Raw genomic sequence first — 15,114 nt, forward strand, 5'->3', positions numbered from 1 at the left:
CAGCTGCACCGGCTCGGCGAGTCTGCAGGTCACAGATGAAGGAAGGACCATGAATCGCTCCCGACAAGCGTCTACTCCAGTGAGCTCTTTCTCATGAGCAGAGTCCGTACTAGGACGTTATGTGCAGCAGCAGTGTCCTGCTTGATTTTATTTTAAAGACAAGTACAAATCTTCCTCCTTGAATGTCCTTATATTGTTTTATAATTTATGTGAGCTGGGGTGTAGCAAAAAATTCTGGACCCTGTAGAAAGGCATTTTCTATGGGCATTTTCACCCGCCTCAACCACAGCTTTTCATTCTAGTATCTTTTTGGGCCCTCCACACATGAGGACCCTGGGAACTGAGTCCCCTTACCCCCCCAGTCCGATGCCCCCCCACATCAATTAGGGCTGGGTAATGTTTGAAATTGGTCGACACTATTGGCGTTATTATACCTGAGTTTCAGAGCAGATAACAAAGCCAGACTTATTTCCCCGTTGGGGTGAGAAATATAAACTGTTTGAACTAAACCTAGTCTTTTATTTGGCACAACTCTCCAGACTTCTCAAGCATTTTACATTGTAATTTGACTGAGGCTAACATCGGCATGCTCAGAATAACAATGATAACATGTTGATATTTAGCAGGTATGTTTACCATGTGCACAGACTTAGTTTAGCATTTCAACACATGCTAACATTTGCTAATTGGCCGGACCCAACCGGCCCGTCAGACACCGCCTACCAAGAGCCTGGGTCTGACCGAGGTTTCTGCCTAAAAGGAAGTTTTTCCTCGCCACTGTCGCACTGTTGCTTGCTCTGGAGGAGACTACTAGAACTGTTGGGTCCTTGTAAATTCTTGAGTGTGGTCTATCTGTATAGTGTCTTGAGATAACTCTTGTTATGAATTGATACTATAAATAAAATTGAATTGAATTGAATTAATAATCACTAAACACAAAGTACAGCTTAGGCTGATGAAGACACAAATGTATGCACCGAATTTCATGACTATCAAGAAATAGTCCGGGTATCACCGAAGTTGTTAGGATTCAACCTCCATCAGTGTTTTCACAAAAGGTCATGGCAATCCATCCAGTATAAGACATTTCACTCTGGATCAAATGGAGGACAGTCGGACCGACCTGGATTAATAGAGCAATTCATGGCTAGAAATGATGATGCTAACTCTCACATAGTTGATGTCTGTTTGTCTGTCTTTAAGCTGGAGAAGTATTTATTTAAATAATTAATTAATTAATTAATGCTTATTGCCATTGCACGGCCAGCCAATTAGTAGGCCTATAAAAAGGTTATTTGCAAAGCAAGTTTCTATGTTAGCTGTGTGTTTCCCAGCATTTTACACAAAAGGGTTGGGCGATGTCCCCTAAATCAGCAGTTGATGAAGCTTGATGATGGAGACCTACATGAAGACCTACAGCTGAGGAGGATTGCTTACATACATACATAAATCCTACATAACATCGTCATCAGACTTACTTATTGATGCATGCACACAGATGTATCCATAAAGTTTGGCCAATGAGGGGATTAATGAAAGTGGGCTAGCGTTCCAAGTTAACGTCTTTTCTCTCTCGCTCCATGTCAGGCGCAGAACATGACCGCACGCTGATACGTCACTGGGCCAAGTAGAGCGGGCTATACTGATAGGGAGAGAGAGAGAGACTATCACTACAATAGGTTGCACGTAAGGGGGGAAGTAACTTCCACTTAAGGGGCAGCAAAGCGCAAAGCCCCGACGCAAGTATCTTTGCTACTTTTAGACCGACGCAGTTGTTCATTTCCCGTCCACTAGGACGATGATATCGTCAATCAACACAACCCTATTACACAACTTTTGAGGCTTTTTTTCCAATGGGGAAGTTGGACCAATCATAACAAGTGCTGAGAGAAATTGTTTGCATATGGTTTATCTCAGGTTGCTGTCGTGCACAGGGCGGAACAAGTTAAGCAATCCCTACAGTATGTTCCTGTCTCTGTGTGTTTGTAGTGCATTAAAACATTGGCTCCAGCTGTTTACAGGCAGGGAGAGAGGTTCGTAGTGGATTTATATGGGTTTGACACAGATCGGATGGCAAAAGAGGGAGTCTCGCTGTGTAAATGAGGCACACAGGCAGTCCTCGCTGCTATTACTTCCAAAAATATAGAAATGTGATGCTCCAATTTATTATATTGGATGGTTAGTCTGATAGAGCATGACTGTTTCAAGTCTAACATCAAAGATGTGATCCTCACAGCTGATGGCTCACAGTTACACTGCCTGTTTGTTTCCTTCACTTGACACATCTCTGGTCGTGTCTACATGTCTGCTTCTCTAAGTACTGGATTGTTTGGGTTTACAAGTCTTTGATTTCTTAAATTGGTGCATTTGATGTCTCTTTTCTAGCTGCGAGGCTCTCTACGGGGATGTGGATTGTTTGGATTTCTCCAGCGTGTTGCTTTTGCGGCTGTTGCAAGTTTGTGCAGCGACTCGGGGCCTGCTTGTCCGTGTTATCTGTCACTTTGTGTCTTGCTGTGATTTGGGATTGTTTGTCTGTGTTTTTGTCCTGATTATTATGGGATGCAGCTTGCTGCTGAGCCACTTCCTGTTTATTGTCCTCATCCTGGCCCCGGGATCATCACTGACATCACAAGGTTGTTTACGGTGTGGGAACCAAGGTAAGCTAAATTTGTCACGAGTGTGAAGCCATCTCTTAACCTTTGACCTTAGGATTTTTTTATATTAAAGTGGGGTTGTGAGAGGAAAAGCATGTATTATTAGGGGATATGATTTACAGATAAAACCTTGCCATTCACACTTTTCTTACACAAAATGTAAGTGACAGTGTGTCAATCTGTTGGATTTCTTTGTAAACATATCTATGAGAATGTTCCAGAGCAACAGATTTAAAATGTCTGCAACCCTCTCATGAACTGTAGTACAACATAAACAATAGCACTCTTCAGAACACTTTATAAACCGTTGACCACGCCCTCTTTTGGTGATGAAATATGCGTATAATGTATTTTCCAACATATATAGACTTGTCCGTTAAAAGTAAAAAAATACTTTGCATTGTAAAACCAGGGTTGTAAATAAACTATGCTGAAGGTCAGTCGCCTAAGGGTTTGAATCTTTATTAGCATTCTCCAAAAAGTTAAAGAGAGGGCCATGCAAATGTACAGCCTATGTGTCAGGGCCCAAGCATATAACCTGCCGTCAACTCAAAGATAAATATAGTTCATCACTTTTGGCATACACTGTCCTGTATGGAATTTTTATTACAAATAACCAACTTAGAGAAATACTTTGACATTTTTGGAAAAACACTTACAAACTTTTCTGCCAATATTGAGATGAAAGGGTTGATACCACTCTCATCTGTATGCTATTTAATATCTAGTGACTGCCAGTAGCTAGTTAGCTTAGCACAAAGACTGGGAAAAGGCTAGCCTGACTCTGTTGAAAGGTAATAAAAACACCCCTAAAAGTTGCAAATCAACATGTTAAATCTTGTTTGATGTTGTGCATTGACAGGGGATTATGTGCCGGGTCTCCGCCAGATGTTTGCCAATAGCCCGGCAAACCCCCGTAAAAAACACAACTTGTCATTTTTACTCCATGGTTTTTGTAGAGATATAACCAATATATAACTTTGAGGTGGATATTGTTACCTTCAGAAAGAGCCATTTGGACAGAGACAGCTGTGCAGTTGTAAAAGATAAGATGAGAGCAGAGAGTGCAGAAGAAAGCCAGACAGAGGTAATGAGAGAAAGGTTGGCAGCGCAGCGTTCATTCTGAGGCTGCAGAAGGGTGAGTCCCTGTGCAGGGTGGAGAATGTTTGCTGCTTCAGAGCCAACCAGGCCGGCCGCTGTGCTGCCAACTTCTGTTAAAAGCAAAACAGAGGAGGGAGACGTAAGCAGCCCCCCATTTTCCTTCTCCTCCTCTTCCTCTCCTCCCCCGTTTCCTCTAAGATTGCGTCCAGCTCTTCTTTTATCTCTTCCCTCGTCTTCGTCTCGTCCACCTCTACTATTCACCCTGACATCAATGCACGGGCTGCAAGAGCAAATCTCTACTTAACTTCCTAATTGATTTTTTGCAAGATTCCTCTCATGGAAAGGAGTTATTTTTTATGCAGCAATAAGCTTACATTTTTTTTTTTTACATCAGCAGAACTTTCCTTTCAGTATCAGTGATACTTGAATTTAAAGATTTAACGTTCAACAAATGACATTACCAAGTCACGCTCTAACACATGTCCACTGTGTTGCCGTCATTACCCATGGTAGTGTCCCAATCAGCATGTTTGTTGTCTGCCTCTGAAGCGTATCTTTCATGTGATGGGTGCCAAACTCACAGAGACTGTCCACTGTTGTTCAGGAAAAGCTAACTCAGAGATATTGATTGTAATTCTGTTTACAGAAAATGATACTTGTTGGTGTCACTATGAATAACCAATTTATATACCTTATTTTGTTCCAACTCTCCATAGTAACGCCGCAAAACACAGTGTGGAAAACAACACTTCATTCTAGATAAGTCACTCTACATTTGTTTCATATTGGTAATCTTTGTCCATGCATGTCAGGAGGCCAAATGCTCCCTGCGAGAGCCATTAACACACAGTGACACATTTTCTTTGCATTCTTTATGATCTTTTTACAAGTTCAGGACAGATTTTACTGGAGTTTTATGCAAACACTGCAGTTTCACAAGGGCATGTAAAATGGTTATTGTGTGGAGCAAGCAGCACATTCTGCAGTAGGGATATAATGTTACTGGCAAGGTTATTAAAGCAGAAAAATAGCATAGTTTTATAGCAGCTGTAAATGAATAATTGCCTCATGTTCTTTACCCACCTTCCCCGCAGTGTGACATGAATCAGCTGCCATATTTCCACAGGATCTAGACATTATGATGAATTTAAAATGAATTGGCCTAACAGGAGATAAGGGTTCAATACATTCAAATGACTATGGCCTCCAGTGGATTTAAAAACATAGAGGCACCTTATGCTCATGTGAATTCTGGAGTTTGTTTCTGTTTCTCATTTGACATTGAAAAGAAAACTTCTATAATCATATTCATTGTAGGTAGGCATGGCTTGCATATCATCCTCTTAAAGGATCATTTTGGTTTATTACAACTTGAGTCTTATTTTTATACTTTTGGCCATCATTTTCACGGGATATGATAAGACGGTACTTACCTGTTCCAAGTATTGCTGAGATTTGGGATTGTGGGGCAACACAAGGCCTCAGACAATCAGCAAAAAGCCGTGTTTTCACTTTTGTTTTGCTCTTCCAAATAAGTTTGAAAGGGAAGAAATCAGTGGCCAAATCTATTTTCCCCCACTCATTTCCAAAACCTAACTCTGTAAATGTTAGTACCTCCCAGCTAATAGCTTGCCAGGAGCCCACCCTAGTCCCTCCCTGCTGTTGTCTGCCAATGTGGGCCAACCGCAACCTCGTTAGCGGCCTGCAGAACCCAACATCCACACTAGTAGAGGAAGGGCTAACTACTTTGCTTTGGCTCCTTCAGCTTTATTTCCGTAATGTGGCTCTTTTAGGGCACTTTAGGGAAGTCAATCTTTGCGTGCCAATATCACATCTTCTATAACATTAGCTGATTAGCCTGATTAGTTTTTATACAAAGAGCGGGAAGGGACAACAATGTGGTAATGAGCCGGGGGAGTGAAGTGGGCGGCACTGTGACGATGCAAGAAGTTAAAGCTGTAGTTTACAACAGTTACCTTGAATGATGCCCTATCTGCACCACCAGCCAGATGATGGGACTGGGTGTTGGGACGCGTGATTTAAAGCCACACCTCCCTTTCCTCAACTAATCAGCTTCAGCAGTCATAGCTTTGGTCGCCATGGCTACAAATGCTTCTGTAGTGTAGTTTCCTCTCCCCTATTACCTTGCCTGACATCCCTCTCTCTCTCTTTCTCTTTCTTCAACTCTCTCTCTCCCTTTCTCTTTCTCTTTCTCTCTCTCTGTCCCTGCTCTTGGCCTTATACCTCCAAGCCTGGGAGCGGAATTCTGGGAACATTTTTCCATGTGAAACAGCGAGGGTCAGTCCAGGGGTGTGACGCCACGGCATTGTTCCCGCTGCGAGGAGAGGAACCGTGCGCCGTGAGGCCAATTCCTGTCAGCTCCAAAAAAACAGCCACTTTCTCACACCGCTTTCCTTCCTCCGCCAGACAGCTCAAAACAATCCGAGAGTGGTCATGGGTACGGGTTACAGCGATGCAGGCCAAATAACAAGCGAAAAGAGGGACATGCAGAAAAATTAAATTATAAGAGGAATTTTTTTTGTTGGTTTATCCAGACTGTTTATGGGCCATTGAAAACAAACAAAGGGAAAAAACACAGTACCCAACTGAGCCTCACTCAAACAACAGGCTGACATTAAATCATTCTAAGTGGGTCTGAGCAGCCTGCTGTTTGCCCGCCTACCCACCTGCCCGCCAGCCTGCCTTCCCGCCTGCCCTCCTGCCCAACTACCCGCCTGCCCTCCTGCCCAACTATCCGCCTGCCCTCCTGCCCAACTACCCGCCTGCCCTCCTGCCCAACTACCCGCTACCCGCCTGCCTGCCTGCCCGCCTGTCTGCCTGCCCGCCTGCCCGTCTGCCCACCTACCCGCCTGCCCTCCTTCCCTCCTGCCTGCCTGCCCGCCTGCCCGTCTGCTTGCCTACCCGCCTGCCCTCCTGCCCTCCTGCCCTGCTGCCCTCCTACTCGCCTTACCGCCTGCAGGCCTGCCTGCCTGGGTTTTAGCACAGTCTGTTTTGTCATAAAATGTATTGATTCTCCCTGAGTTGTACATGTTTTCCTGTCCCCCAGAATAAAAAAGCATCTGTGTGTACAAAAATGATCCTTCTGTATAAACTTTGATTGAATCTGTATTAAAGAATTTGTGCTTGCACCGGAGCATGCAATAAAGATGCATTTACATTAAGCTTTCCAGAGCATCTTCAGCATTTTGCTGTTGACCTCTTTGACTTGAGGCTAAACCCATTTCACCTTGAACAGTCCTCGGAGAGCCAAACTAGTGTCTGTAATCATATCTTAGAGACATAACCCAAAACTAAACAACCAAGCCCTATTTCTGTCAAGAGCAAAGCTACTATTAAAATAGCGGGATGACAAAAGGATGCCCTTCTGCTATTATATATAATTAGTTATTTCCAATGATTTGGTAAATTACAGCATTTATATATATTCTTTTAAAGCTGGGGAGACATGTAGCCCAGTTACTAGCAGTAACTCGTCTTTGGTTGCAGTCCTCCTTAGGTCAGAAGTTAATACATTCCAAATGCCTGTGTGTGTGTGTGTGTATATGTGTGTGTGTGCATATGTTTGCAGTGTGTTTAATAGGGGACGCAGTATTGCATACGTGCACCTCTTGGCACTGACTCAGACTATCCCCCCCGTCCCTATTCTCGTCCCTAACCCCAACCGCCCCCTCTCACGACCCCCTTAAGAGTGCTGATGGTCCCATTGTTTTATATATACAATCTGCATGTATGGTTGAGACAGTCCTCCCTCTTATCATACTTTCATCACGGTATAGAGGTGATATGGAGCGGCCTGGCAGGAGGCCCTGACTCTGTATTCGATGTATGCTTTCCTGTAGACTGCAAGGAGGAAACATGATAGGAAGGATGAGCTGTCCAAATCCCTCTCATACGTAAAACAGGAGACATTCCTACTTTGGTGCTCCGTTTCCTTTTCATATTTTCTTCAAGGTTTATATGACTTTTTAATAATGCTCTTCTTTTTTCATGACTGTTTTCCTTTTTACCTGTTTGTTCCAAAATGGAAAATCAAGAGCGTGGAGGAGGAGAGAAAATAGCTGCAGCCACTCTGTAGAGTTTCCTGCCTGTTGTAAGGCTTGTCTGCGTGCGTGCCCTGTCCTCTGTCCTCCTTGGCCTGCTTATCCTCCCCACCCGGCCCCTCCTATGTGAGGATGCGCGTTTGTGTGTGTATGTGTGTATGCGTGGGTTGGATGTCTGGGAAAGCCTCTGACACAGCTGAGGGAGGAGATGAGCAACAGGCCTAATATAGTTTGTAAGTGTATGTGTGTGTGTGTGTGTGTGTGTTTGTATTTGTGTGTATGTGCGAGTGTGATGTGTATCATTAAGGAAGCACCTGTCCCGTGTGACCGTCAGTTCTGTTGCGTTTATCTGAACTCTCTCACATCAGGTGGCTTCCTGGTTTGCGTCAGATGCTGCTCCCCAAAGCCTGCTGGGATTGGTTGACATAAGCTACTCCTGTTCCTTTGCTGCTGTTCATTGATCTTTAGAGGGCTGTTGCCTCCCTCACACGTCTTCCAAGGCCCAATGGACATTTTTTTCATTCATCCTTCACAAGAATTTTGTTAAATTGAATGCATTTAGCTAAGACGATGGTTTTCTGGTATCTGAATAGAAGTTCAGCAAAATAGATTGAAAACTCAATTTGTAAAAAAAAAAAATACATTTTTTAAATCAAAATTTGGTAACATGCTTAGTAATTACCACATGTACTTTGCTGTAATAAAGTCATCCTGAGTCCCCCCTTCCCTTTCCGCAATCTCCGCTATCTATATTGCACGAGCCATGTTGCTGCATCCGACACCACCCAGGACGGTTGGGATTGGTTTAAAGAAATGTAAACGAGCCAGAGCGTTTTCCCCTCTATCCCGGAATAGATAAGCGGTATAGCCAGACCATCCTCCAGCACTGACACGACACGGTGGAGATAGCTCTGGCAGTGCTAGACTACTTCCAAGGCGCTTACTAGAAGCCTAACTAATAAAATAAAAGTCCTCAATCACAACACATCACACTATTGAAAATATGAACAGCCAAGGAGCCAGCTTGCAGTTTTAGCAGTTTTAATGAAATGATTTTACATTTTACATTATCACACTTACAATACTATGACTAACTAGCTCAACCCCCAATGCCAGGGTAATGCTGCTGGTTTTATTCTATATGTTCTATTACATTAATTATCAACCAGTCAGAGGGCTGACTTTTTGCATGGCACATGCAGCTTTAACCTCGGTGTTTTAGCATTATATCACATATGTAGCCTTTGAGGCCCCTTTTTCAGGTTACTCATTTTAAAAAGAGTTGGCTGGAAACGTAAAAAAGTCAGCCAGAGATGAAGCTTTTAACCAAAGTAAGTTCGATAAACTAGCGTGCTACAGCTCATAAAATGTGCCTGCAACAGCAGCCATTTCAGCTGGGAAAATCGCTGGTTGCTCTGTTTTAAATAAATGACCCATTGCTTTAAAAATGACTCAGGATTTTGAGTGGTCAGTCAGTCACTGTAAACTGAATGTGTGTTCTGTGAGAACACAAACCTTGACAAGCATAGCAACAGTGACATAGGAGGCTAGGCTTACATTTTGTGTATTTGTATTTCTTATAAGGACATTAGGCAAACTAAATGGCAGCGTTAGAACATTGCACATGCTTTCCAGTCTTTCTCCAACTATTAGTCACTTTAAAATCCTCTTAAGACACAGCAGAGACTTCCTTGACTCCTGCGCTCACTGAATCTGTCCAACATTCATCAAAGTCCGTCTTCACCTGGTAAACAGGACACCCGTGTCCTATTCTCATCGTTGTGTTGATTGCCCTGCTGTTTGCCCTGCTGACTCTTTTCCATATTAGGCCTTTCTGAGAGTCCAACAGTTTGTCTTTAGTTTGTACTGATTGTTATTTTTATATTATAAATGTAGTTATAAGTGTGTTTCTGATCAAGCAAATGGAAACCCCAGTGCTGTTTTTCCTTTTCTTTTCCTATCTTTTGATTCTGCACACTTTCTCTCTACCTCTCCCTCTCTGTCTGCCTTTCCATAATATTGGTCCCCTACCCACCACCGTTCTTGAAATGAGTCCCTCTTACAATAAATCGACCCTGTTTTTTAACCTCCGGACGGCGAGGTTTTGAACTCTGTTTGTTTACCAGCAGGAGTCTTTTCCTTGATCCCTTCAAAGGCGGCCTACTGTATTCTCTGATCCAAGCCCAGGACGAGCCCAGCTGGGTTACCGCACACATCATTTGGGGAATTAAATGATGGTGGGAGCAGAGAAACAGCAAACAGACTCGGCAGACCTCCCCCCTCAGCAGACCTCCCCCCTCAGCAGACCTCCCCCCTCAGCAGACCTCCCCCTCATCTCCCTTTCCCTCTTCCTTGCATCCTCCCCCCAATTGATACAATCAGGTACTTGTGTACTGATGTTGCCTCCAGAAACAGGCGGATAGCCTACTTAACAGTGTGAAACTTTATCGATACCTATAAAGCAATTCCTTTGCCATTTACGTGCTCAAGGACAATTGAAGTCTGTGTTGAGGGTTCGTTATCCAACAAATTTGCACAACTTGCTGGTTGGTAATAAACATTTAAACTTGTTATCCATTGTATTTGATGTTGTTGGGTATAACAAATTGGAATACAATACAAAAAAGTAGTTACTATTATACAGCGGTTTATAATCATTCTTCTTTCCCCCACAATGCATTGCATTACGTCACGTTGGGGAGACGACAGACCAAAGCTTGACATAGAGAGAGTAATGAAAGACGAGTAAGAGAGTGTGTAGCAGGAGAGAGCGCAGATTATAGATAAATACAAATATATATATATATATAAATATATACGCAGATAGCATAGATATATAGATAGATAGACAATGGACCCATGAGAGGAAGACGGGTCTCCTGGCGTTCCTGCGTACTGGGGTTTGGATGAACAGCCGGAGGGCCTTTCAGAGGGGCTTCAAGGGAAAAATTTTGGGAGAAGGCTTTATCCTTGGTGGGGTCTTCGTTATTGGACGAGGAGAGCAGGGAATTCTGACAGACAAATAGATACGATAAATAGATAGATAGATAGATGGATAGATGGATATATATATAGATAGCATTTATGGAGGGAGATAGATAATAGATTGGCAGACAGCCAGATCCATGGTCCTTTGCGGCGTGGCATCTGTCAACACGTGCGTACACACACATACACACACACACACACACACACACACACACACACACACACACACACACACACGCAATCACTGTCACTACATATAAAGAAAATGATGACTTGCACTTGATGCTATTTACTGACAGTAAAAAAAAGTGTTGTTATTGTATGCATTCGGAGACGAGCTTCAGCGCTCGTTGCTGCGTTGCTAAATGATAGCAACGCTCCAGGACACTTCACCAACTCTTCACTCATTCTCCTCTGACAATTCCTCATTCGCCCTCTCACGTCTGACAGGTTCGTAATTATACTACGGCTGCGGGCCATCACACATGTTATTAGTGGATCTTGCCACCTGTCACTCAGTGAGTCTAGTCTCCGCCACGGCTCTCCAATGTGACGTCCTCACTGAATTGCTTTAAGAAAAAAAAACACGCTACTACCAAAAACAACAAAAACTGGCCTTTAAAACCATTTGGAGACATTTTTAAAATGATATACAGTATATATAAATATTGAGTGCTTTATGTACCCGTTAATCAACAGCGCTGGTTAACCTGCACATGGGCTTTAAATACTGTGGTACAAACGTCCGCTAACTACATCCATTTCCTTGAGGAGCAGTCTGTCAATGTATAAAGTCTCTCTAGATCTTGTTAAAGTTTCTTCAGTAGAACAAATTTGAAAACTTTGATCTTCACATGGCTCTCTACTTTATACAGAATCTACAAATATTGACCTCAGCCTTTAAGTTATTGTACACTTGAGCTGCACAAAGAGCTTCAGATTGTTCACGATGCATGGCTCCCAAGCAGGCACTGTAGCCAGACCAGGAGAGAGGAGCAGATGTCAGAAAGTACCAATAAGCAGTATTAATAATTTAGTCAAGGACAAGACTTCCACTTCACCAACTAGCATTGCATAAAAAGCCCCTCTGACAACGCATTTTGACCATAACTGCTCACAGACAACCCTGCATTACTAAATTATACCTACTGTTCTTACTTAAGAGCATCCAGACCGACACTCTGACTTGGTAAATGGACACACAGGACAGCTAACATAAGTGCATTTATGAGTGGCAGTAATTGAATATGGCTTAAAGGAAGGGATTCAATTACATACTTTTATATGTGACAGGGCATGCCCTCTCTTTTTTTCCTCATTCTAATGGTATGGTGCCTGTAAAGAATGCAGTCCGAATTGCTCCCTGTCTTTGCACTTAAAAAGCTCAGTGAGCTCTATATTTGGGAACCACAGCGGGCTTTTCAATCGTCTTAAGTGCCCTCAACCCTGTCTCTCGTTTAATAATGAGTAAATGCTCATTCCTGGTGTGTATTGATCGTAACATATTGACACTTTCTCTGTGTTTATAGTACCCTTATTAATATTATTTTTGTTTTGATTCAGTGTATCGGTTGCAGCTTGTGTGACTCAAGGCTTTGTTTACATTTAAAATATACAGTATATATTACATAAGTATTTCTAGAGTGTTTAGCCTTTATTGGACAGTGAAGAGAAACAAGGTCTGAAAACGGGGAGACAACATGAAACAAAGGTCCCCGAGATGCCCCACACATTGATATTTTACAATATCTTGAGAGATAATTGCAGTATACTAGCAAGTATAGAAATTCATTTAGTTAAAATATTAATATGTATTAATGCATAAAGTGATGGTGTGTACAGTGACTTTTAGAGATATACAGTACATATTAAGCTATTTATATTTAATAATATTTGTTGAAATACTTCAATATATATAAAAAATATTCAGTCATAATTTGTGTAACATGAGAAAATGTAATGAATGTGCGTATAAGATTAAATAACCTATCTTTAGACTATTAACTAAGCGTTTATGCTAATTAAGCAGTCAGGTGCTATGTGAAGTAATATTGTTTAACATTACTAGAATTGTGTCTAGCGTATACAGTTAAATAATTAATAAAAGTATTATAGATGTAAATTACATTGTATAGTCCACAAATCACATTTTTTAAATGTGTAATTTCAAGGAATATTTAGATGAGAAGAACCATACTCTTATGTCTTACAGCCAGGTGACAGTTAGCTTAGTTTAGCATACAGACAGGGGAAAACGGCTAGCCTGGCTCTAAAGGCATAAGAAAACCTGCCTATCAGCACCCACATCTCACATATTAAGATTATAAATAAATTTAAATACAACTAGTTTTTGGTTTTACAGGTTGTTCATTCATTCATTTATTCATTTTCAACTTTTACTCCCTCTGATGTCCAACAGCCAATCTCAAAAACAAAATCTTCTAATGGCGCTGGTCTTGATGATCTGGACACTAAGTTTATTACTTTCTTCTCACGTTCTAGCATTTGTACTATGTGACCTAATTCATTTATCACTCTCCACCAATTATAGGCCATTTCCATAATAAGTAAGGAAGCTAAGAAACTCGAAAAGCTTATTTTTAGGCAACTGTCTAAATATATTAATGGCTTCTCCCTCCTGACTCCAAGTCAATCTGGATTCAGACCTCATCCCTCTACAGTAGCCCTTACAATGTTTACAAATGAAACTTTTCTGCACAAGATAACAAAACATAACACAACACTATGTAACCTTGGGTTCCCCTCACAGGTTGTCTCATTGGAACGAGTTACATAGTGTTGCTGTAACACAACGTAAGCTACAATAATGAAGCTTAAGAATGTTATACCGCTCAATTAATTGTTTTACAAAACAGATTTAATTAAAAATTATTACTCAACTATTATTGCCTTTATCCGGATGTTGTTCATCAGAACTCAGCCACAACCAATCTTTCACCTTTGAATGTGATTTATAAAAGTCTGTGATTGGAATGGTTTAGTCTTTCAGATATATCTCCTCTTTCCACCAGTTAAAGATGTCTCTTCCTAATTATTTGCATACAAGCTGCAACTGTTTTCCTTATGGTTGATATTTATTTTGTGAGCTCTTGTCTGTCAGTATGTATTCATGTTTGTGATGAATGTCTTCTCTTGAGGTCCCCTCAAGTTATTTTGATAACTGTCTTGTCTAATTGTGAATGTACTGTATATTGATCTGTGAATGTTCTGTATATTTTTGCCTTTGAGGACCCACTCGAAAACGAGATGCTCAAGGGGTTATTCCTAATAAAAGCATTTTTTTGTGCGGGACTATTTTCTGGCTGAAAGCAGTGCCTTCTTTTTTTGCCATCAAAGGTTTATTTTCCAAATGCAAAAAAAACAGGCAAAAGTGCAACATATTAGATGACAATATACACAGAAGTACACTGTGCATACCGGGAAAAGGTTAGTGTCACATATACAAACATGTAACAAAAAAGAGAGAAAAACACACACACACACACACACACACACACACACACACCACAGGAAACATAGCTTCTGAGTTTACTTAATAATCCAAATTTAGGGAATGGTGTAGCAGAGCCAAGCTAGCGGTTTCCCCCTGATTCTCGCCTTAATGCTAACCTAAGCTAACTTGCCGCGGCTTCATATATTGTCTACAAACATGAGAATGCTATTGATTTTCTCAGCTAACACTCTGCAATAAAGCTGCCAACATGTTGAACTACTCAGTTTTCATATTTCCTACCACTTGAAGTTTTTGTATTGCTGCATGCAATACAGAAAACACGTACATTAAGCAACGAAACACTGTCCCCACACAGCCTGGTTGAAGATAACAAACACGAGAGTAAGACGTGCTTGGAGACCAAGTGGAGCCATATCACTTTTAGATAGTTTCTGATTGTTGTCAGTGCAGTCTGGTTAGTAACAAAGACTCTCAGAATCTCGCGCCGCAATCTCAGAAGCCCTGAGCTTCAACATGTTGCTTTCTGTTTCGAATCAACAACACAGATACCTCATACGACAACAAGCAGGTGGCTTCCTTCTTGTAAACTGGCCCGTTTTCTAGCACTTTACACAGCCTCCAGGGTTGTGTCCAAGTCATTATCCAGCAGGTGTTTCAACCCCCCCTAAATCCTCCATTTTTGACCTCCTGTGACACACTGACTGAAACAAGTAATGGTTAAAGATGACTGGTTCCCTCATGGTACCCCACCCCCCCACCCCCCCATGCTGAAGGAAAAATAATGAGCCTAATTGACTTGGGGGTAATTTTCGAGTAATTTCTTTTTATAATGGGC

General features: G+C 41.8%; 1 long non-coding RNA gene across 2 annotated transcripts in view; it reads left to right on the top strand.

The window, feature by feature from the left end:
• Window positions 1-8,048: 8,048 nt before the first annotated feature.
• Window positions 8,049-15,114, top strand: part of LOC117961803 — a 32,847-nt gene continuing 25,781 nt past the window's right edge. For both annotated transcript variants that reach the window (XR_004660501.1, XR_004660500.1), the window contains exon 1: window positions 8,049-8,061. This is a non-coding gene — a long non-coding RNA (uncharacterized LOC117961803). The remainder of the gene's footprint in view (window positions 8,062-15,114) is intronic.

The sequence above is a fragment of the Etheostoma cragini genome, chromosome 18 (genome assembly GCF_013103735.1).
Source record: "Etheostoma cragini isolate CJK2018 chromosome 18, CSU_Ecrag_1.0, whole genome shotgun sequence".
NCBI lineage: Eukaryota > Metazoa > Chordata > Actinopteri > Perciformes > Percidae > Etheostoma > Etheostoma cragini.